Below are 22,352 nucleotides of genomic sequence, written 5' to 3'. Positions count from 1 at the left end.
CTGCGATGCCGAGTGCGATAGTGCCCGCCCCCGTCGCAGCAGCGATATGTGGTGATAGCTGGCGTAGCGAAAATTATCGCTACGGAAGCTTCACACACACACTCACCTGCCGTGCGACGTCCCTGTGGCCGGCGACCCGCCTCCTTGTTAAGGGGGCGGGTCGTGCGGCGTCACTGCGACGTCACACGGCAGGCGACCAATCGGAGCGGAGAGGCGGAGATGAGCAGGATGTAAACATCCTGCCCACCTCCTTCCTTCCGCATATCCTACGGAAGCCGCAGTGACGCCGGTAGGAGATGTTCCTCGCTCCTGCAGCTTCACACACAGCGATGTGTGCTGCCGCAGGAGCGAGGAACAACATCGGACCATCGCGTCGGCGTAATTATGAATTACGCCGACGCTGTACCGATGATACGATTACGACGCTTTTGCGCTCGTTAATCGTATCATCCAGGCTTTACACACTGCGATGTCGCATGCGATGCCGGATGTGCGTCACTTTCAATTTGACCCCACCGACATCGCACCTGCGATGTCGCAGTGTGCAAAGCCCGCCTTAGTGCGATGTAATTTTTACTCACATTGCACTCTTCTGTTTTATACACCAGAGTGAGAAACCTCTTAAGATTATGTACATGTGAACATCTCATTAACCAAGTAATGAGAAAATCTTCCCTTAAGTGTCATTCCATATTCATGTTCTATTTGACTATCTTACATATAAAAATTTAGGCCCCGATCCATGAAATCTGGCATTTTGCGTGCTAGTCTTGATGAAGTTTGTGTTGGAATGAAATGCACCAAATTCATTCATGAGCTTCATAATGGAATTGGTGCACTTTTTAACTTCGGGCAACCACAGCAAGAAAAGTGTTCCAGTGAGGGGTTAGAGTTCATTTCTGTTGGAATGGGTTTATCAAGTGTTCTTGGCCATGCCCCATCCTGCCTGAGCTCCACCAACTTTCCAAAAAGTGAGCAGATCTGGCCAGGACTGACGTAAAAACACTTTGGTGCTTAACTGCCATTTCAGTGGTGGTCCATTGATTGGTTCCCCCCCAAATTTTTCAGCCTAAACTGGCACTGTAGAGTAAAAAAAATGAAAAAGTGGGAAATGAAGTCATTTATTCCTTTACGTATTTTCTTTCTTTAATTTTCACTTATTTATCCACATGCTTCTTATTTTTTCCAATTTAAGTGTTTTATTGGTTTTCATGAAAAAAAGGACAACAAAACGGGTCATGTCATACAGATACATATTGCATAACAACTATGAGAACCAGGACCATGAGGTCCAACAGGTAAAGGAAAGAAGGGGAGAGAGGGGGCTGGAGGGCATTGCACATAGGCGCTATTGTGACAATTATCCACTACAACACCTAGAGAAGCTCCTGGCGCACAGAGTCCCCCTTCCACCCGTCTCTCACTCTCCTAAAGGAAACTTACCATAAAAGAAACTCCTAAAAAGAAAGGTCAGAAAGTGGAAAGAGAAAGGGAAGAAGACAGAAAGGGAGAAAGAGTATCGAAAGAGGGTGCCATGGGGCCTTCACCTGCCCGCCATGTTTATGTAAGGAGGTAAAAGGTTCCGATCAAAAAGGGGATTTGGGTCATGTCATGGGTTTGAGCCAGATCCTGCCAAATAAGACTCCCAGTGGGACCATTTTGTGACCACAGACTCTGCATCCCCCCGCGACTGGGCCAGAACCCTCTCCATCCGGTATATTGCATTCACCTCGTCAGTCCACTCTTCCAGGGTTGGAGAGTCTGCCTTCTTCCAGTGACGGGGTATAACCGTCTTGGCCGCCTGTAGGAGGTGTCACAGAACAGATTTTTTGTACACAGCCTGCGGCATAGGGAACATGTAAAGCAGAACTGCCTCAGGGTGTCTAGGCACGGTCACTCCTGAAACCTCTTTGATCGCCTCTAGCACCCCCTCCCAAAAGGACTGCAAGGCTAAGCACGACCACCATATATGCGTCATGGTGCCCCCCTGGCTTCCGCACCTCCAACAATTGTCTGGGGTCTCAGGCCACCACCGATGCAGGAGGGAAGGGACCCGATACCATCGTGATATAACTTTATAACTGGTCTCCTGGGACTTAGTAGCAGTCACCGACTTGTGTGACAAGTGGAAGCATCGCCCCCATTGTTCTCTAGAGAATGTTTGGTTGAGCTCCCCCTCCCATGCTCCGCAAAAGGGGGGGAGATCATCCAAGCCCCCGGAGACCAGCAATTTGTATATAACTGAAATGTTGTGATTCGGGGCAGTCGTTGTTGTACACATGGCCTCATAAGGGGATGGAGAGAGTGCAAGCTCGTGCGTCTGTGTGAGTGATGTAATAAAATGCTGGAGTTGGGCGTATTCGAAATTGTGGCGTAGTTTTTGGGGTTTCTCCCCCAAAATCGTAGAGAGTGGTAGTGTCCGACCCTGTGGGGCAATATGGATGAGCCGAAGAGGCGTCCGTTTAGTTCCTTCCAGGAAGCGAGTGACAGAGGCACCCGGAAGAAAATCCGGACTATCGGTCACCGGCATCAGCGGTCCATATGCACGAATCAGATCGCATTTCCTACCAGGGGCGTGTATGGTGCGCAGAGTCTGCTCGATACTGTACCCCACCACCAGTTTGCGACGGTTCAGCCGTGGCCATGTCCAAGGCAGAGTTGGCGCCGACAGAGAGCATAGATCATGGGCCAGACGCACCCATAGTTTAGACCCCTCATTATGCAACAGGTCCAGGACACGGGCATGGGCCACTGCTAGGTGATACTTTCGGCAGTCCGGCAGTCCCAGCCCTCCCGCGTCCTTTGGTCTGGTCAGAACACTACCTCGTATTCTGGGTCGGCCCTTGGCCCAGACAAACTGGATAAATAGTTGTTGAATTTTGTACCAATATGACGCGGGGATGTGGACGGGTACCGTCTGCAGAAGGTATAATAAGCGAGGCAGTACTGTCATTTTGAGGGCGCCAACCCTACCAAACCAGGACACCACCCCCTGATGCCAGGTGGCTAGATCCCTCTCTGATTTGATAAGAAATTGTTGGAAGTTAAGTGAAAACAGTTTGGACAGGTCGGATGGAATGGTGATACCCAGATATCGGATACTATTGTTTTGTGGCCACTTAAAAGGGTGTTTGGATTGTAGGCAAGAAACTAGATTTGGAGGAAGGGAGACATTCAAAGCCTCTGATTTGTCGAGGTTTATCCGGAAATTGGACCATCTTCCAAAATTATCCAACTCTGACATCAGGGATGGGAGAGCCTCAAGCGGGTTAGTGAGATAAACTAAGAGGTCGTCGGCGAAAGCCGAGCATTTATATTCATGGTTCGCTATCTTGATCCCTTGGATGTCTGGGTTGGCTCGCAGGGCCGCCATGAGATGCTCCATCACTAGGATGTATAGAAGAGGGGATAAGGGGCATCCCTGTCTCGTCCCGTTATGGATGGTGACAGTGTCCGATAAGGTGCCATTGATTTTTATACGCGCCGACGGGGTGTGGTACAGTGCAAGTATTTTAGCCGTTAGGTTTGGGCCTAGCTGCAGGTGATTTAATGTTTGGGCGAGTGACTCCCATGAAATCCTGTCGAAGGCCTTCTCGGCATCTAAGGACAGGATCATCAATGGTATCCCTCGGTTGCGAGCAAATTGAATAATATCTAGAGTTTTAAGGGTATTGTCTCTAGCCTCTCGTCCCGGGACAAACCCAACCTGGTCTAGGTGGATCAGATCCGGAAGGAGAGGATTGAGCCTGTTGGCAATAAGTTTAGCATAGCACTTAATATCTACATTGAGCAGGGAAATCGGTCTATAGCTACCGCAAACGCCCGGGTCCTTGCCTACTTTGGGAATGACTGTGATGTGCGCCGCTGTAGAGTCTGTTGGAAAGAGGGCGGTGTCTGAAATTGAATTAAAAGACTCCAACATCAGAGGCGCAAGTAGGGTCGAAAAGGATTTATAGAATTTTGCTGTTAGCCCGTCCGGACCTGGACTTTTATTGCCAGGAGCACTCTGGATAACCTGCAATAATTCTTCTATCGTGAACGGGGCCTCAAGATTTTCTAATACGGCACTATTCAGTTTTTTAAAGGGGGAAGGGGGGGCATCTGTTGAGGCGTTGGGGGATACCCTAGGAGGGGGTAGATTGTACAACCTAGAATAATAGTTATGAAAGGCATTTGAAATCTCAGGGGTAGTATGAACCAGGCCACCCGATGAGTCCTGAATATGTGGAATCAGGTTTGTTGCCATTTTGGTACGTAACGCGTTGGCAAGCATTTTGCCTGGTTTGTCGCCGAACTCGTAGAATTTGCTCCTACCCAATTGAATAATGTGACTATATGAGGAGTCCAGTAATTTCCTAACCTCCAACCTCGCTCTTAGAAGTGCTTGGAGTGTCGAGGCCGCCAGAGCACGTTTATGGAGGAGTTCAAGTGTTGTGACTTTTTGAAGAGCGTCTTTAATGGCTTGTGCCCTACTTTTTTTAATTCGAGAGCCGTGTTTAATGAAAGTCCCACGAAGGACACATTTTAGGGCCTCCCACTTAAACACAGGCGCAGTGGTGTCTGATGCGTGGTCCCCCACAAAATTTGTGATAGAGGTGCAAATGTCTGAGGTGCAGCCTTCATCCAAAAGCAGTGACTCGTCAAGCCGCCAGGATCCTGCCGTCTTTGCCATGGAAGGAACATGCATGGAACAGAACACTGGAGCGTGATCCGACCATAGGATGTTTCCAATCCCGGTATGGGACAGCCAAGATAATACATTGTGCTGCACCAGGATATAATCCAAGCGGCTGTACGAGTCCTGCGGGTGCGAGTAAAAGCTGTAATCCCTGTCCGAGGGGTGCTGTATGCGCCACGCATCATACAGTTGGAGCTGTAATAAAGATTTTTTAACTCGTTTAATTAGTGCATAGGAGAGGCTTGACCGACCCTTGGAGTTATCCATAGCCGGATCGAGCTGAGCCCCTAACCAAAGGGAGGGCCGAACGTACCAATCCGGCGACAAAGCAGTCTTGGTTCTGATTAGGTGCGTACGCATTAATTATAGTAAATTCCTGTCCACTAAGAGATAATGATAAGACAATATAACGTGCTGCCTCATCTATTTTAACGTCCAATACTTGGTGAGGGAGTGATTTGTGTATCCCTATCGCCACCCCCTTTGAGCGTGTCTCTGGATTGTTGGCAAGAAACCATGTGGTGTAGTATTTGTTTTTAATCTTTGGGGTGTGGTTAGTTTTAAAGTGCGTCTCCTGGAGGCAGATCAGGTGTACCTTACGCTTGTGCAGGTGATAAAGGATCTGGGCCCGTTTCTCTGGGGTGTTGAAACCCTTCACGTTGAAGGATGCAATATTCAGGTCTGCCATTTAGAAGGGAATCCAGGTGCTGCAATGGAAGGGTGGCAGGTTTGCAGTTTTGGTGGATGGTCCCCATGGCGAGGTCTAGTACAGAGAAAAAAGATTAGGAAAAGGAGAGAAAAGAGGAAGGAAGACAATTCAGAGGAACAAAACAAAAGCAGAGGGAGAGCCTCCACACTTAACACTAAGCAAGTTAATACAAACAACAGGAGCATGTCCGCCGCACACCGGCGGGGCAGGGGCTTCCAACCTATTGGGGGGAGAATCTGGTCAGACATCACCAAAAGACAACTCCTTTCCAATTGAGCATGAATATAGTGAGGCAAAAAACATTAGCATGGTACGAAACCATCGGCATCCCATATAAATCAATATCATGTACTATAGATATCTTAGAGAGGTTCCTTCAGGCGCGGTCCGGACTACCGCGGCTCAGATGTGGGCGTCTCTTGCCCCGGAATCTCTCCTCTCTCCGCGGAAGTCCCACAGATTGCCGATTTGTGGAGGGGTTCTCAAGAGGACCCGTGCGCAGCCCCAAACCCCATGGGCGGAGCAGCGTGTTAGGCCACTGGGGGAGGAGAATCGGCGGCAAGCCAAGGCCCGACGTAAAAGAGGGCAAGTCCTCGGGTGTACGGAGGGTGAAGTACTTCGAGCCCTGGCGGACCGAGAGGGAGAAAGGGAATCCCCACCGGAACTGGATCTCTTTATCCTTTAAAACATCTAATAGAGGTTTGAGGGCCGCTCTTTGAGCTAGTGTGTGGCGAGAAAGGTCCGGTAAGATTCTAATAGGGGTCCCATTATAGGAGAGGTCAGCTTTTTTCCTGCTTGCCAGTAGGATCGCCTCCTTGAGAGCGTAGAAATGGACCCGGCAGATAACATCCCTTGGGTGGGGGTCCTCCGGATTGAAAGGGCGAAGTGCTCTATGAGCTCTGTCCAACTCTATTCTGACCCCTGGCGGGCGCCCGAGCAGCCTGTTGAAAATTGTGGTGAGCACCGACGGTACATCCACGGAAGCAATAGATTCTGGCAATCCTCTGACACGGAGATTGTTTCTCCTATTGCGGTTCTCTAGGTCGTCCAAATTTTGCTGCAGGGAGAACAATTGTTTGGCGTGTTCTGCCACTGTAGCTTGTAAGGCATGGATAGAGGTAGAGTTATTTTCTTGTATCGTGGAAACCGTATCCACTCTATCTGTTAGAGATGAGAGTTCCGCTCTGAATTGGGCAAATTCCAGTTTGCATTCCGCAACAACTTGGTTTGCTAGAGCCGCGATGTCACTTTTGGTAGGTATCGCCTGCATGAATGCCCGGAGGTCCGCCAGGGAGGCCGGCCTATCCTCACCCCCTGCAGTCGGCGAGAAGGCCACATGGGAGGTATGGAAGCTTGATTGTGGCCTGTATATTTGTGGTCTCCCCTCTCTCGGAGTTGCGATCATGATTGGGGCGTGAGGTACCATTCGAGTGTCAGGGCCCTCTGGAAGCAGGGTGGGATGCCTCTCAGGTGTGGCTGGGTGCTTGGCGGGGGGACTGTCTGCCCATGATGAGCCAGTGGACCATCTGGCTGGGGAGCTTGATGCTGCCTCCTCCCTCTGCAACACTTCTTGCATGACAGCCTCCTCTTTCTGCATGGGGGACTCCCCATCCCCCTCTCCCATATGCAGGGGGCAAGCGTCCCCAGCTCTCTGTGAGACCCCGAGCTCTGTGTTTCCACCCCTATTGGGATCGTAGTCTGGGGTGGAGGGGGGGGCTGGACAGACTTCAGCTATTCCCTTCTGTGACTCCGGATTTTCCATCAGGGGCAGAGGCGACTGGTGTTTCAAGCATCGTCCTCCCCCTCCCTCTTGTGCGACCTGGCCGCCGCTTGTCAGCTGCTGCAGCTGCAGGGTCTGGGGCCTGCTTACCCGGTCCGTCTTGGCTGGGGAGCTGCTGCGGCGGCCATCTTGGAATGGCGCCGTCGCCGCGCCAAGCTTCTCCATCTCCGGTATGGGGGTCCCAATCGCTCCGGTCCCATTCCTCCGGGTCTGCGCTGGGGTGCCTCCCGTTTCCTCTGGTGCCCGGGTTCCGCTCGCCGCCACGTCGGATTCAGCCGGATAATCTGGTCCCTGGGCAGGACGCATGGAGGCCCCAGGTTTTTCACTCCCCGGATTGGTGAGGTAAGCCTCCATAGTGGGCTGTGGGGACGTCGGGCGGGCAACAGAGCGGGACCGGGCCTTCTTGGCAGCGGTACGCACCATTTTGGTGTGGGGATGCCGGTGGATCGTGGAATTCTGCAGCGGAGCTCAGGAGCTGCACGTCTCTACACGGCCATGTCTAGCCACGCCCCCGCTTCTTATTTTATATAGACATATACATAGGTTTTTCTGTATGAATCTATGAGAAAAAAAATATTCTTGGCATGCTTTTACTTGTCATAATATGCAAATGAAAAATACTGTTTTGTAGTAAGCAACCACAAAGTGCCCCACTGATTGCTTACAGAGCCATCATTGTTCTGACTCTAAAGGGAGCTTTACACGCTACGATATCGTTAATGTTTTATCGTCGGGGTCACGTCGTTAGTGACGCACATCCGGCGTCATTAACATTATCGCAGCGTGTGACACTTATGTGCGACCTAAAACGATCGCAAAAGTGGCAAAAATCGTTTGCCGTGGAGAGGTCATCCTAAAACCAAAAATCGTTCACCTCTCATTAGCGATGTTGTTCCTCATTCCTGTGGCAGCACACATCGCTGTGTGTGACACCGCAGGAGCGAGGAACATCTCCTTACTTGCCTCCACCGCTCATCTCCGCCCCTCCGCTTCTATTGAACGGCTGCCGTGTGACGTTGCTGTGATGCCGCACGACCCGCTCCCTTAGAAAGGAGGTGGATCGCCGGCCATAGTGACGTCGCAGGGCAGGTAAGCCGTGTGACGGGGGAGCGCGATTTTGTGCGCGATGGGTAGCGATATGCCCATGTCGCACAAACGATGGGGGCGGGTACGTACGATAGCGATATCGATACCAATATCGCTACTGTGTAAAGCCCCCTTAAGGGGTACTTTGCATGTTGCAACATCGCTACCGAAATATCGTCGGGGTCACGGTTGTTGTGACGCAAATCCGGCGCCGGTAGCGACATCACAATGTGTAAATCCTAGGAGCAACGATGAACGATCATGAAACAGTCAAAAATCTGTGATCTGTGTCACATCGTTCATTTTCATAATGTCGCTCCTGCTGCAGGTACGATGTTGTTTGTCGCTTCTGCGGCACCACACATCACTGTGTGTAAACCCGCAGGAGCAACAAACATCTCCTTACCTGCGTCCCGACGGCAATGCGGAAGGGAGAAGGTGGGCGGGATGTTATGTACCGCTCATCTCCACCCCTCCGCTTCTATTGGCCGGCCAATTAGTGACGTCACGGTGACGTCGCGGTGACGCCGAACGTACCTCCCCCTTGAAGGAGGGATTGTTCGGCAGTCACCTCGACGTCGCCGACCAGGTATGTGCGTGGGATGCTGCCATAGCGATAATGTTTGCTACGGCAGCGATCAACACATATTGCATGTGCGACGGGTGCGGGTGCTATCGCGCTGGACATCACTAGCCGATGCTAGCGATGTCGCAACGTGCAAAGTACCCCTAAGGCCCAACACTAACATTGCAATTACTGTGTGATTTTTACATCTAATATTTTTACATTCTTTTCTAGGATAGATATGATCTTAACCTGCACATGTATAATAGTAATAAAAAACAATGCAAATAATCTATTAGGTTAACCCTTTAACCATCGTCAATATGCAATAAAACAGCTGCCGTTAAGGGGTCTTATTCCCTGAGTAAGGAATAAGTAAATAGCACCTTCCACAGGCAAAAATCCAGTGGATGACAGCTGTTTTTGACAGGATACACTGTGGCATCAGTCAAAAACAGTTTTTGAACCTATCAAGGCTGATTAAACCCTTACATTTTACTAAGGGGTTAAAAGGAGGTTAAAAGATCCCCTTTAATTCTATTGGCCCCCCGCGATCATAATCAGTGGGTGATGATGGTTGCCACAATAACCTGAGGTCATCTAAAGACCTTAAGTTATGGTGGTCTGTTTGGTCTAACAGGCTAAGTCAGTAAAAAACTGACAAGTCTTATGCACTGCAGTGCACAAGTATTGTAGTGTATGAGACCAACGATGAAAGTAAAAAAAATTATAAAAATATTTTTGTCATGTATACAAAAAATAAAAAAACACAGAAAAAATGCATATAAAGGACAAAAACCCATCTTGCCACTAAAAATGCAGCCTTTGTGTTAAAACAGTAAACAAAAAATGTACACATAATTGGTATTGCCAGGTCCGAGACGACCCAAACTATAAAACTGTTATGTTATTTATTTTGTACTGTGAATACTGTAAAAACCAAAAAGGCCAAAAATGCTGTTTTTTCATTATACTGGCACACAATTTTTTAACAAAAAAAAAGCAATCAAAAACTCATATGTAAAAAAAAAATTGTACAAATGAATAACACGAAACCATCCCAGAGAAATCAAGCCCTATTATGGCTCATTCAGGAAAAAATTTAAAAAGTTGCAGTTCTCAGAATACGGCGATGGAAAAACAAATTCAGTTTTGTAAAATATTGTTTTTAGTGATATCGCTATAATTGTAATGACCCGAAGAATATATCTGTTTTATCAGTTTTATCGCACAGTGAACCACTAAAAAAAAATAAGTAAAGGCAATAACTGAATTACTGTTTTTGTTCATTTTGCATTTGAAAAATCTGAATAAAAAGCAATAAAAAAACATTATATACCTCAAATTGGTACCCCCAAAAATCTTCAACTCATCACGCAAAAATTAAGCCGTTACAGTTCTGTTCACCAAAAAATAAAAAAATTACAGCTCTGAGAATATGGTGATGAAAAACAGGTTTTTCTTTTAGAAAAAAAAAACATTTTTAGTGTGTGATAGTAGCAATATAAACAATATAAATCTTATCACTTATACCTCACAAAAAAGGCCTAGAAAACTATTGTACTGCTGTCTATTTGTTCATTTCATTTCTCAAAAATCTGCACAAGGCTCAGATCACATTTATCCTGCGTTCTTCACTGAGCACTTACATCGGGATTTCGGCATAAATTTCAAAAATCACGATTATGACAAAACTCCAATTGGAACCATTCACTACAATAAGGCAGATGGAGACACTTTAGACTTCGTCTGGTCTCTGTTCTGGCGGTGTCCGATTATGTTTGGTGTTTTTAGTGCACAAATGTGGATGATGACAGTTCTGTGAATGTGTAAAAAGATGGATATTACCAGAACAGACACCAAACGGGGTCCAAACTGTTTCTATCTGCCTCATTATAGTGATTGGTTTACCTAGGGAGTTTCCTCTGAATCGCTTTTTTGTGATATTTACACTGAAACCCAGATGTAATTCCTCAGTGTAGAGTACTAGAATGTGATTCTGCCCTTATACTGAAAGCAATCAAAAAATGTTCTGTACTCAAAAATGTTACCAATAAAAACTATAACTTAAACCTCAATAAGCCAACCACCACTCAGGACCATCACCTGTCATTGGAATTATTGAGGGTTCCCACATTATTGGTAGAACAGAGACTCTGGAAAAGTTACGTGGCTCCAACCTCCGCAAATAAAATGCAGTCAAATTTGTGCTCCCAAGCCCAAAAGACCCCCTCCTTCAGAACCCCCCTGTGCCTATACCGAAGTAAGTGGCTATGTCTATGGCATAACTGTAGAGGGGAGAGCACACGTAACAATTTAAAGGGTGCCCATCGCCAGAAGCACGGACTGTACACGATGTATAGGGGTGCACAAGGTAGTGACTAAACTGTAATATTTGCAATTCTCCAGAAAAAGAGAGTGGTGAGGATGCTTCACAATAGTCACTGCAGCCATAGATAAATTACCATAATTGAGAGGTGCAATTTATACAATGAGGTCACTTTTTGTTTTTGTTTTTCTGCTTTTTTAGCACTTTGGGGGCTCTGCAAATGTCACCTGCAAACTATTCTAGCAAAATCTGTGCTCTAAAAGCCAAAAAGCGCTGCATCCTCCTCAGCCTAGATTTGAGGCCAAACAGTAGTTTCTGTCGATACATAATGCATCACTGCATTTGGGAGAAATTGCGCAATAAATTTTGGAGACCAGTTTCCCCTACTAAAGCTGGGTTCACATGTCCTTTAGTCATCCGTTATTATGGATCTGTTAGAAAACCATTTGCAAACATGTTGTGCAAGCACAAATTTTATGTCTGTTGTTAAATAATGGGTGTCGGCCAGATCACTTTTTAACACGTAGAGTCTATGCACAACGCATCTGTTAACAAATCCATTACAAATGGATGATAAATAGCAATCCGTTAAGTAAACAATGGATCCGTTACAAATGCAAGTATAACGGATGGCTAAATAACGAGCCATTAATGGATCCATTGTCCATAAACTCCCATATAAAAAAACGGATCTTGCAGGAATCAATTTCTCAATGCATGAGTTCTAACGGATGACTACAGGACATGTGAACTTAGCCTCACCTTTTTGTAACTGATACGTTTGCAGGTGATAAAAAAAAATTACATTTTTACCACTATAATGTTATATTTCCATGTCCCAATATTAAAAAATTCTGTGAGGCACCTGTAGGTTCAAAATACCCACTATACCCCTAGCTGAAATCCTTGAACAGTAAAATTTCCAATATAAGGTCACTTATGAGGGTTTCTGTGGTTCTGGCATCTCAGGGGCTTGGCTAATGGAGGCCACAATCTTTTCAAATAGAATATGCGTTTTAAAAGCTAATTAGCGTTCTTTCCCATCCAATCCCTGCAGTGTGCTCAAACAGTAGTTTACAACCAAATATGGGGCACAGCCACATTTGGAAAAAAAGTGCATACGAAATTGATCTATCCATTTTTTTCTTTTACCTCTTATGTGAATTAAAACTTTGAGGCTAAAGTAACATTTTAGCGTTAATTTCCAAAGTGTTTTTTGTTTTCATGACCCAACATTTTGTGATGTAGTTTGTGGGTTAAAAATGTTAACCAAACCCAAGTATGGATTAATTATGGGGTTTAGTTTGCCATTGCCAATGGGGTAACTTGTGGGTATTTTCGTTTTTTTGGCACCTTAGGGGCCGTGAAAATGCAACACTGTGTAAAAATTTGCATTCCAAAAACTAAATAGTTACTTTTCTCATGTGCTCAAACAGTCATTTTTGACCACATATGGGGTAACATTGTGTTTGGAAAAAATGGCATAACAAATTATGGGCTCAATTGTATCTTATTACCCCTTGTGTAAATTATACATTTGGTGCTTATACGGTATTTTAGTAGAATAAATGTAATTTTTATTTTCACATCTGAATGTTAACTGTAGGTTAAAATTGTCAGTACACCAATAGATGAATTCCTTGGGGGCTCTAGTTTCCAAAGTGGGGTCACTTGTGGGGGGTGGGGGTAGTTCTGCTAATTTGGCTCTGCAAATGCAACATGGCATTCATAATCTATTCCAGACAATTTTACACTTTAAAAATGAAATAGCACTGGTTCTTTTTTAGCTCTGCAATGTGCTGAAACAGAAATATGACCACATGTGGGTATGATCACGTAACAAATTGTGGGGTGCATTTATCAAATTTGTGCCTCAAAAAACATTTCAGTTTAAAAAATTAATTTTGTTTTCACATCCAGTTTTAAAAAAGTTCTTAGAAGAAAATATGGGATCAACATGCTCAATACAACGCTAGATCAATTCCTTGATTGGCTTAGTTTAATAAAATGGGACCACTTGTGGTGAGTATACTTGTGGTGGTGACGAGGGAGGGAGGAGGTGAAAGCACACGGGGGAGGAATATTAACACGACCAGATTGGAGGCAGGCAGCCAGGGGAGATATTACTTAAGACCCGACCCACATAGTTCCGCCCCGATGCACATGCCTCTCAACCAATGCTCTCATTTCTGGACCTTTCATGTTTTTTTTCTGCAATGAAACATCCAATCTCTAAACTAAATGTATGATTTCATTCACCATTCTAATGTCAGTATGTCACTGCCTTTACTTTATATGTGAAGATCCTGCTAGTTGCTTCCCTTTAACCTCTATAGGGAGGGATAGGACAATGAGCAGTGCGGAGCTCTCAGCAAAGTAGAAGACCAGGCAGATTGTCAGATAGTACTGCAGCTTGATTCAACTGTTTTATCTCACTCCACAACCATATAGCTCAGTACTGCTCTATAATGTACCCCATCCTTCTTCTACTCCTGCTTTGTCTGTGTGATACAGAAAAAGGCCTGCAACACACATCCGTGCTGCCGGTACGTGTTTGGGACTTTTTGACACGTACCGGCGGCATGAACACACGTGCACCAATGTTACCCTATGGTAACAGACACACACACACATAAAGCCACACGGAACGTGTGTCCGTGTGGTTTGTACGTTTGGGCATTTTTTAACACGGCTGACATGTCCGCATTTCGCTGGCATCACGCAGACACGAACCCGCTAAAGTCAATGGGTTTGTGTCTGCACGTACGTGACACGGACCATGTACGTGTGCTTTCCGTACGGTCCGTGTGCGTTTTTATTTTTTGTAATGGTGAAATGGCTCAAGACACACGGACTGCACACTGACTGTACACGGACATGACACGTACGTATCTCACGCATACACGGACATTCAACACGCACGGCAAGCATACGCCATAACACTGATGTCACACGTACCAGAGAAACGGATATCCAAAACGGAATACGGACCCGAAAAATGGACCGCGAGACGTGTTTTCTGCGGATGTGTGTTTCAGGCCAAAAGAAGAGAAGGAATCCCTCATGTTGGAGTTTTCTGGGTATAGAAGATATCACATGAGCAATTTTTCACCCATTAGCTCAGAGAGAACTAAAAATTAGTGATAGAGCCTACACCCGGAAAACTAGTTAAAATGCGGAATACAAATTAAATAACGGCCATAAACCGTGTTATTCCTCATGTTCACATATTCCAGAAAGTTAATTGAAAAAAACAGGCTCACTTTAAGGACATATACGGTAATTTCCATGTGGCTTGGCCTAATTATATTTTGTATCAAGCAAGAAAAACAGTTTTCATGTAGTTTTTCAAACCAATTGCTCGGTATATTCGCCTAGTTTATTTATATTTGGTGGAACACTGCTGTCTTTATGGACCCACAGGGATCCTTATCCATGAAATATTTTCTACTAACCACTGCCATGATTATGAAATATACTGCACATCTAGGGAGTCCTTCACTGGGCAAACTAATAAGAAAAAGTTTTCTTAAGGAGAGAACCCTTGAAAAAACGAACTGCTCCTCTACTAGATGGTCCATAATGCATTGCTAGGCTCCATGAATAGCTCATTATATTAGCTCAATAACATACAATGAGACTCTGTGTTAAAACACACAAGTAAAGAAGCAGTGACCATAAAACTCTTGAAATCTGACTAACTCTTGTGCAAATATATTAATATATAATTTGGTGTGTTTCTTCATATGCACTAAATAATGCACGATTTCCTCAATTACTCTAGCTCTCATGTTAAATTTACATTTTCTCCTAGAATCATGGATGCTGTTCACGAAATACATTTATTCCCTATTAGTTCAGGTGCTTATGGTAGAAGTCAAAGGAAATAAAAAGTGTGGTCACTATTCGAGCATGAGCACCTTAAGATGAGTAGGAAATATGTAGGCAACTTCTGACTTTAATTGAAACTTAATCTTACATCTATGGAACGATCACTCTTCTATGGAGGCAGCTGTCAAGTGTGGATTAAAGCTCTACATTAGTGTAAATGTCAAACTTTCTAAACATCAGAGAGTATTGACCGCTCTGTCATAAGATGATAAGAGGTATCTACTGTTATAGTAATTAAAGGAGAAATGTTAAAAAGCACATCTTCAAGCTTGATATATGTCAATAGTCTCAGAAGATTAAATTGTGCAAAAACACTATACATCATTTTTTTTATAATCTGTATATGAGCACTTCCAGTAAAGAAAATCACACAAAGAGATGACTAGGGCACAAAAATGTAGTAAAACTGAAATGACAAAGAATTGGGGGGGGGGGGTGCAAATGGTGTCTTCTCCGATTTTAACAGAAATAATTAACTTAGGTGCACTACCCTGGTGCGGTTGTGTTACAGGCACAACCACTATAACTGTGTTGAGAAAGGCTGCTGCAGAACCCAGGAGGATAGCATTGAAGGAGATGGAAGAAAAGGGCTAATCCGTGCTGCCATAAGAAGATCACTGAAAATCAATGGGGATTAAGATATTTGATTTTATTGTTGCCGCATTTCGGAGCCGAATGACTCCTTCTTCAGGAACAAAAATCAAATCGAATGTACATTATTGATTTTTGTTCTTGAAGAAGTGGTTATAAAGCTCCGAAACGCGTCGAACAATAAATTCAAATATTTTAATTCCCATTGATCTTCCATGATCTTCTTCTGGCAACGTGGATTAATCCTTTTCTTCAGTCTCCTCCAACGTTAGGACACAAAAATAGCACCATAGGGTCTTAACTGGTCAATGGGTGTGACAAAAAGAGGGAAGCTTCTCACCTGAAGTGGTTGTGTGAGACAGAATTAGTAATGAACAGAGAAAAGACTTCTGTAGACCCACATATGAAATCACCAAAAAGATGCTGACTGGAGTGTTATAAGGCTCTTCTGCGCTGCTGTAAATAACCAGACATGATGACAAGTACAATAAATCTTCAGAATACTGTATGGTTTATTTATCAACGCGTTTAAAGGCCCTCTTCATCAGGATAAAACCATAATGATATGGTTTATGGTTTACCCTGATGAAGAGGAAAGTGGGCCTTGAAACGCATCAATAAATAAACCATAAAGTATTCTGAAGATTTATTGGACTCATCACCTCTGGTTATTTATGGCAGCGCAAAAGAATCACATAACACTCTATTCAGCAGTACATTTCACACAAGAAATTTCATATGTTATTAAAGGGAACCTCAAGGGAGTAGGAAACAGAAAAGGGTTAATCCAAGCTACCAGAAGAAGATCACTGAAGATCAGTTGGAAGTTAAAACATCTGACTATTGTTTTATGTGTTTTGGAGTCATCAAAAACTTTCCTACTCCATTGCCGTTATCTATGAGCTCTGCAGAAGCTAAGTTTCACTACGTGCTATAGTGGTTGTGTCGGTACACAACCACACCAGGTTAGTGTATTTAATTAACCCTATATTGGTACCACCGGATAAGACAACTTTTGTGCCCCCCTTCCTTTTTTGTCTTTTGAGTTTATTAAAATTATTAAAGGGAACCTGTCAGTTGTTACATGCTGCCCAAACTATGGAGAGCATGTATCAGGCACTGGCTGTATTATCTCAGCCTGGTATGTTTCACTCTGAAACTCTGCGGCGTTTCAGAGAAAAACATACTCTCAAAAGCTGCCGCACTGTGCAATAGTCGTTCAGGTGATTCCCCAGGCGGCTTCCCCCTACCTGCTGACAGTGACTGTCAGCGCTCTGCTTAAACGCGCATTTTAGTATGAGTTATACTTCAGTAACCTTAGGCATGGAACTGATATAGTATGCCACGTTTGCCACAAATCATTTAATCTTGTTTCTGATCCTCCCTGGAGAAAGGTCTCTACTAATATGGTGAAGAGGCGGCATCTGTGAGTAACAGCTATTTATCAATGGAGTGGTAGACCATATAAAATCACAGAACAGTTGTGCTGATATCATGGGTTTTACTCATCAAGTATTCAGTTATCCATGGAGTGGTAGACCATACAAAATCACAGAATGGTTGTGCTGATATCATGGGTTTTACTAATCAAGTATTCAGTTATCCGTGGAGTGGTAGACCATACAAAATCACAGAATGGTTGTGCTGATATCATGGGTTTTACTTATCAAGTATTCAGTTATCCATGGAGTGGTAGACAATACAAAATCACAGAATGGTTGAGTTAATATCATGGGTTTTACTTATCAAGTATTCAGTGTTCCATGGAGTGGTAGACCATACAAAATCACAGAATGGCTGTGCTGATATCTTGGATTTTACTCATGAAGTATTCATAGACATTTCAGTAGCTTAATGAAGTGTCTTCTTGGTTGAGCAGATGCACACCAGCCCCAAATTAAAATGGGCAATCCCACATGCTACTGGAATGGTGGACAACACATCCCTGCTGGAATTTGGTGCAGTAACAAGTTTTCTAGACTGATAAATCCCATTTGGACCATATGGAGGTCTAATGGCTTAGGAGATGCTGGAGATGGCCAAACCCCCTTTCGCAATACAGGAATGCATAGTAATGGATGAATGGATGCGAGGTATGGTGTAGAACTGCAGTTTATAAAACTTCTAGCTGTTTCAGCGTGACCAAATGCACAAAGGAGATTCATAAATATAATATGGTCTGACTGAGTTTTATGTGAGGGAACTCAAATTCTCAAGCCTTAACAAACACTTTTGGGATTAGATTGATAATTGCAAATTAGATCTTGCCAAACAACTGCGAGACAATGAAATTGAATCAAAATCCATAGTCCTATTTACACAGTAATTTAAGGACTTAGATGTGGAGTAAATGTATTGTGTAACCCATCTAAAGTATCTTAATTTTTGCCATAAATTTTATTTTTAAATCAATTTTAGGATTTTTTTGCAAATAAAAAATGAATGCCAATTAAAAGATAATTTGGAGCTGGATCCAAAATCAACCCAATGTTTTACTATTTACAGGAGATATTAAGATTTTATACTTCATTGTAAATATTTATTTTTTTAGGCCAAAATAAAAAGTTAACAAAAAACTGTTTAGGCCTCTTACTTTTTGGCTATTTGTGAAAATTAATGTTTATCTCCCTGATGAAGTGAGTCATTGTTTGTTATGTTGAGTGCGAAGCCTCCCTCGAGAATCTGAGTGTAGAACATTTCAGTGTCAGGCTATGAAAGTTATGTTTGCATATGCCCACATGCGATCTGAGCCTGTTTATTTATCTACAGACATGGTCATTTGATTGGTATGGAGCTAGAGATAAAGTCACAACAACAAAAAATGAAAATGACAAGAACTAAAATAAAAACTACACTCTATATATTCTAAATCACAGATATAATTTTAATTTACAAATATTACGCTAAAAACCGAACAGAACACAACTGTCCTGCAAAATATATTACAGAATACATTGGGGTAAGGAATGCTATTAAACTCAAAACACACATTAGCAGCCAGGAATCCATCTCTATATATAAGACCAGACCAGGGGTATAGTGAAGGCTTCAGTGGTAACCACCCTACAGAAGGTATTATTCAGCAAGAACTTAGGGATGACAACAGGGGCTACAAAAGGAAAACTGTTTTTATTCTGACTTTGAGGCTAACAATAGTAGATATATACAGTTTAAACTTATAAAAGTCTACATAATAGTCCATATTACATATACGTTTATTGGTTTTTCCATCCAAAGGTGAATATTAAGCAGAATGGTTCTCATGGAATGGAAATAAGTTTAAAACAGTCTTCTTAGCAACAATGCATACCACTCTATGGTGATTTTCCAATTTAGACCTCTTCAGTCACTTCTGTATTGATTCTAGCTCAACCCAGAACACTTCTCTCTCTTGTGTTCTTAAGTAGTTCTCATGCTCAGCAACATAGAGGGGAGAGTTAGTGCATCAACCCACTGGTGGCCTTACAAATGAGATCAAAACCCAACAGAAACTCCAACACCATCTAACCCTACGTTAGGATTCTAATTGTGGTTACATTTCTTAATAGTCATCCACGAGGCATGGACAGCTCCATATTTTCAGGCTCTCTGCACAGCCATCTTATCTATGTAGCCAGTCTTCTTTGATGTATCTCTGGTGGAGTGTTCAGGTTGCACTCTCAGGCACCAAAGCATCACAATTCAGTCTCTGACACCAGTGCTTTTTCCTGCAGTGTTCTCTCATTTTCATGACCTACAATGCCATTACGGAGTATCTCATCTTTGGTTATCCCAGCTACACTCTGACAGGCTGCTTCTACTGGCTCATTGCATTCTGCTGGCCTAAACGGGCCTACATCCACAGCTCTGGGTTGTGCACATCTTATGGGCACAGGCTCTAAGTGATCTTAGTATGTTGGGCCCAAAGTCCCGGGAATATTACTTTAACAAGAATTAATACAATTATTCCCAAATTTACAGTCTTTATTTAAATATAAAAGGTCACACCACCAGTGTAAAATACAAATATGATAATGAAATATTTCACTTTCATGTAGACATAGTCAACAGACGGAATAGACACAAACATGGAAGATATCAAAGAGAGGGTTCACATATAAGGCATCACATCAGAGCCCAGGACTTAACTTAAGGGCCGTAATTTGGTTGTTCAGGCAGCGCCACATGATATAAGAGGCATAAAGAAAGATGCAGTCCATATAGGTCCAAGTGGTTATATGCTGGTGCTCTCCAAGTGTCCCTTTAATAGAAGTGAGCCATCAACATCTTCCAATGTAAGGCATAGTGGATTATGCAAAACAGTTTGGGGTCCCTCTCAAGGCTAAGTGGGGAGGAAGCAGCTAAAGGAGAGCTGTTCATTAAGCCCTCCCTGGGTCAAGGATCCCATTTTAAATATCCATGCTGATTCTTTCTGCAATAATAACCTATCAAAATCACCTCCCCTAGGGCTAGGTCTGACCACTTCCAATACAGAAAAATGAATATGAGTTATGTCCCCACGGTGGGCCGTGTTTACATGCCTTACATTGGAAGATTTTTCCTCTTTTTTGAGGGGATGGCCCATATTGATGGGCACTATTTATATATTTTTCATTTTTCTTCTTGCCCCTTGGGATTGATATAGTTGTATCCAGCGTTGTAAGCGGGGGTCTTGTTCAGTACGGCGCTGCTATACCTGTGTGCCATTGTACTTGCTTCACTTATGATATTATCGTAGCGGTGCGTGTATTGTATGATATGCGCGAGAAAATCTAAGTATCGTTCGCGCATTACTGCGCACGCGTAGGAACACTTCCCTCTGCTATGTCATGTGATCCTTTCATCTAACAGAGGCGCCGTACTATTTGAGACCCCGTGCACGTGCTGGAGCGTTGTTTCTTACTGACTGGCTGTGACACTGCTGGGTTTCCGTCCACACGTGCGCATTGCCTGTAATGTATTGGCCATGCGCACTCGCGGTGCTGACGGCAACGTACGATTGCCCTGATCACCCACAGCTGATTATGGGAATGTGGGCTATTTAATCCCCATGTCGGTATGCAGCTCCATGACGCCTCTCTGGACTGTGGCAGTATCAGCTATACAGCATTGTCTGCACCGCTGTGGATCCTTTTTGACTGGCGCCATGGACCTGCATATCTGACACCATATCTCTTTGGGCAAGTACTCTATAGCTCTGTTTTCCTTCTATCCTCATACCATATGTGGTGTAGTTTTAGCTTTGTATCTTTTATATGTATTATCTTCAATCTTTTGCTCATAGAATGTATTTACCTTATAGCCTCCTGATGAACCACATCTTCCATATGTGGGGAAACGCGTTGAGGTGGAGACTGATTAGCTAAACACTAAAGTTGATGGCTCACTTCTATTAAAGGGACACTTGGAAAGCACCAGCATATAACCACTTGGACCTATATGGACTGCATCTATCTTTATGCCTCTTATATCATGTGGCGCTGCCTGAACAACCAAATTACGGCCCTTAAGTTAAGTCCTGGGCTCTGATGTGATCCCTTATATGTGAACCCTCTCGTTGATATCTTCCATGTTTGTGTCTATTCTGTCTGTTGACTATGTCTACATGAAAGTGACCTATTTCATTACCATATTTGTATTTTACACTGGTGGTGTGACCTTTTATATTTAAATAAAGACTGTATATTTGGGAATAATTGTATTAATTCCCACAGGCTCTAAGTGCCAAAATATTTCGCTATCATTTTGCCCATTTTGTCATCTCAGCAGTAGGACACAGTGCCATAGTGTCTACACACTTACTGCAGCTGGCTCCTCCAGCATCAGCATGGCACCTCCCAGCAAGTAGCCGGCAAAATCCTCATCATAAAAGGGGCACCTCGCCTACCTCATCATGGACAGAACAACTTTGGACTTTGTTTGACCTTCTTACTAGAGTTGTCCATTTGTTTTTGGGGAAACAATGGCATAGTTTATCATGCTATTGTGTAGCCCTGGCTTTGATGCATATGGGACCACAAAAGGTCCTCCATCGCATAAGACAATATCAGTAGTATAAATGACAAGTGCAGAGGTGTGACGGCAGATAATAAAATGGTGGAATTAGAAATGGCTGTTTTACCATACCAATAAATCTCTCACCTTTTGGATCTAAACATTTGTTCACATCATATTTGTAGAACCTGGAAGAGAGTTTACTTTGCTATCCTCGAAGCCATCACCTAGGTTCTCGGAATTATAGTATGCCCACATACCTACCACCATTGACATACAACTGAACAGGGGGTTAGTCAAATGCACAAACGTGATAATTGTAGTAAGATCTCAGGCCGAGGACTGTAATAATTAATATTCAGTAAGACCTCATAAATGTCATTAAACATCAAACGCTGAGGTTCAGGTACAACATGAACTGGTTGACTCATATTTGTTATTTAAATACTCTAAGAACTTGTAACACGTCACCCTCAGGGAGAAAATGACTTGTCTCCACCGTTTAGGCGATGCTAACTAATATGGACATGCTTAAAATACTTAAGTTGAACATTCTGTTAGGGATAAGTCATCTGCATTTCATAATGCATGACATATTAAATGCCTAGAGTCTAAAATAAATTGCTCTATATTTTAGACTCCTAAAACCTATATATTAATAATTCTTAATGATGAAATTCAGTAATCTAATAATAAAATAAACTTAATATGATTACATGAAAACTTTGGAAAATCTGGAGGAGATTAAAA

The 22,352-nt window shown here is 43.5% G+C and overlaps 1 protein-coding gene across 2 annotated transcripts in view; it reads right to left on the bottom strand.

Annotated features, from left to right (window-relative positions):
- The window catches only part of NCMAP (non-compact myelin associated protein), a 142,401-nt gene that overhangs the window by 38,625 nt on the left and 81,424 nt on the right, over positions 1-22,352 (bottom strand). Inside the window, exon 1 of one of the 2 annotated variants that reach the window (XM_075336088.1) lies at positions 5,274-5,330. The exons of the other annotated variant lie outside the window; for it this stretch is intronic. The gene's annotated coding sequence lies outside the window, so the exon portion shown is untranslated. Of the gene's footprint in view, positions 1-5,273; positions 5,331-22,352 lie in introns of those variants that run through there. 2 annotated transcript variants of the gene reach the window in all.

This window comes from Anomaloglossus baeobatrachus, chromosome 2 (assembly GCF_048569485.1).
Source record: "Anomaloglossus baeobatrachus isolate aAnoBae1 chromosome 2, aAnoBae1.hap1, whole genome shotgun sequence".
NCBI classification, from domain to species: Eukaryota; Metazoa; Chordata; class Amphibia; order Anura; family Aromobatidae; genus Anomaloglossus; species Anomaloglossus baeobatrachus.
Note: the sequence above shows the minus strand (reverse complement) of the source record. Positions and strands in the feature narration are given on the sequence as shown.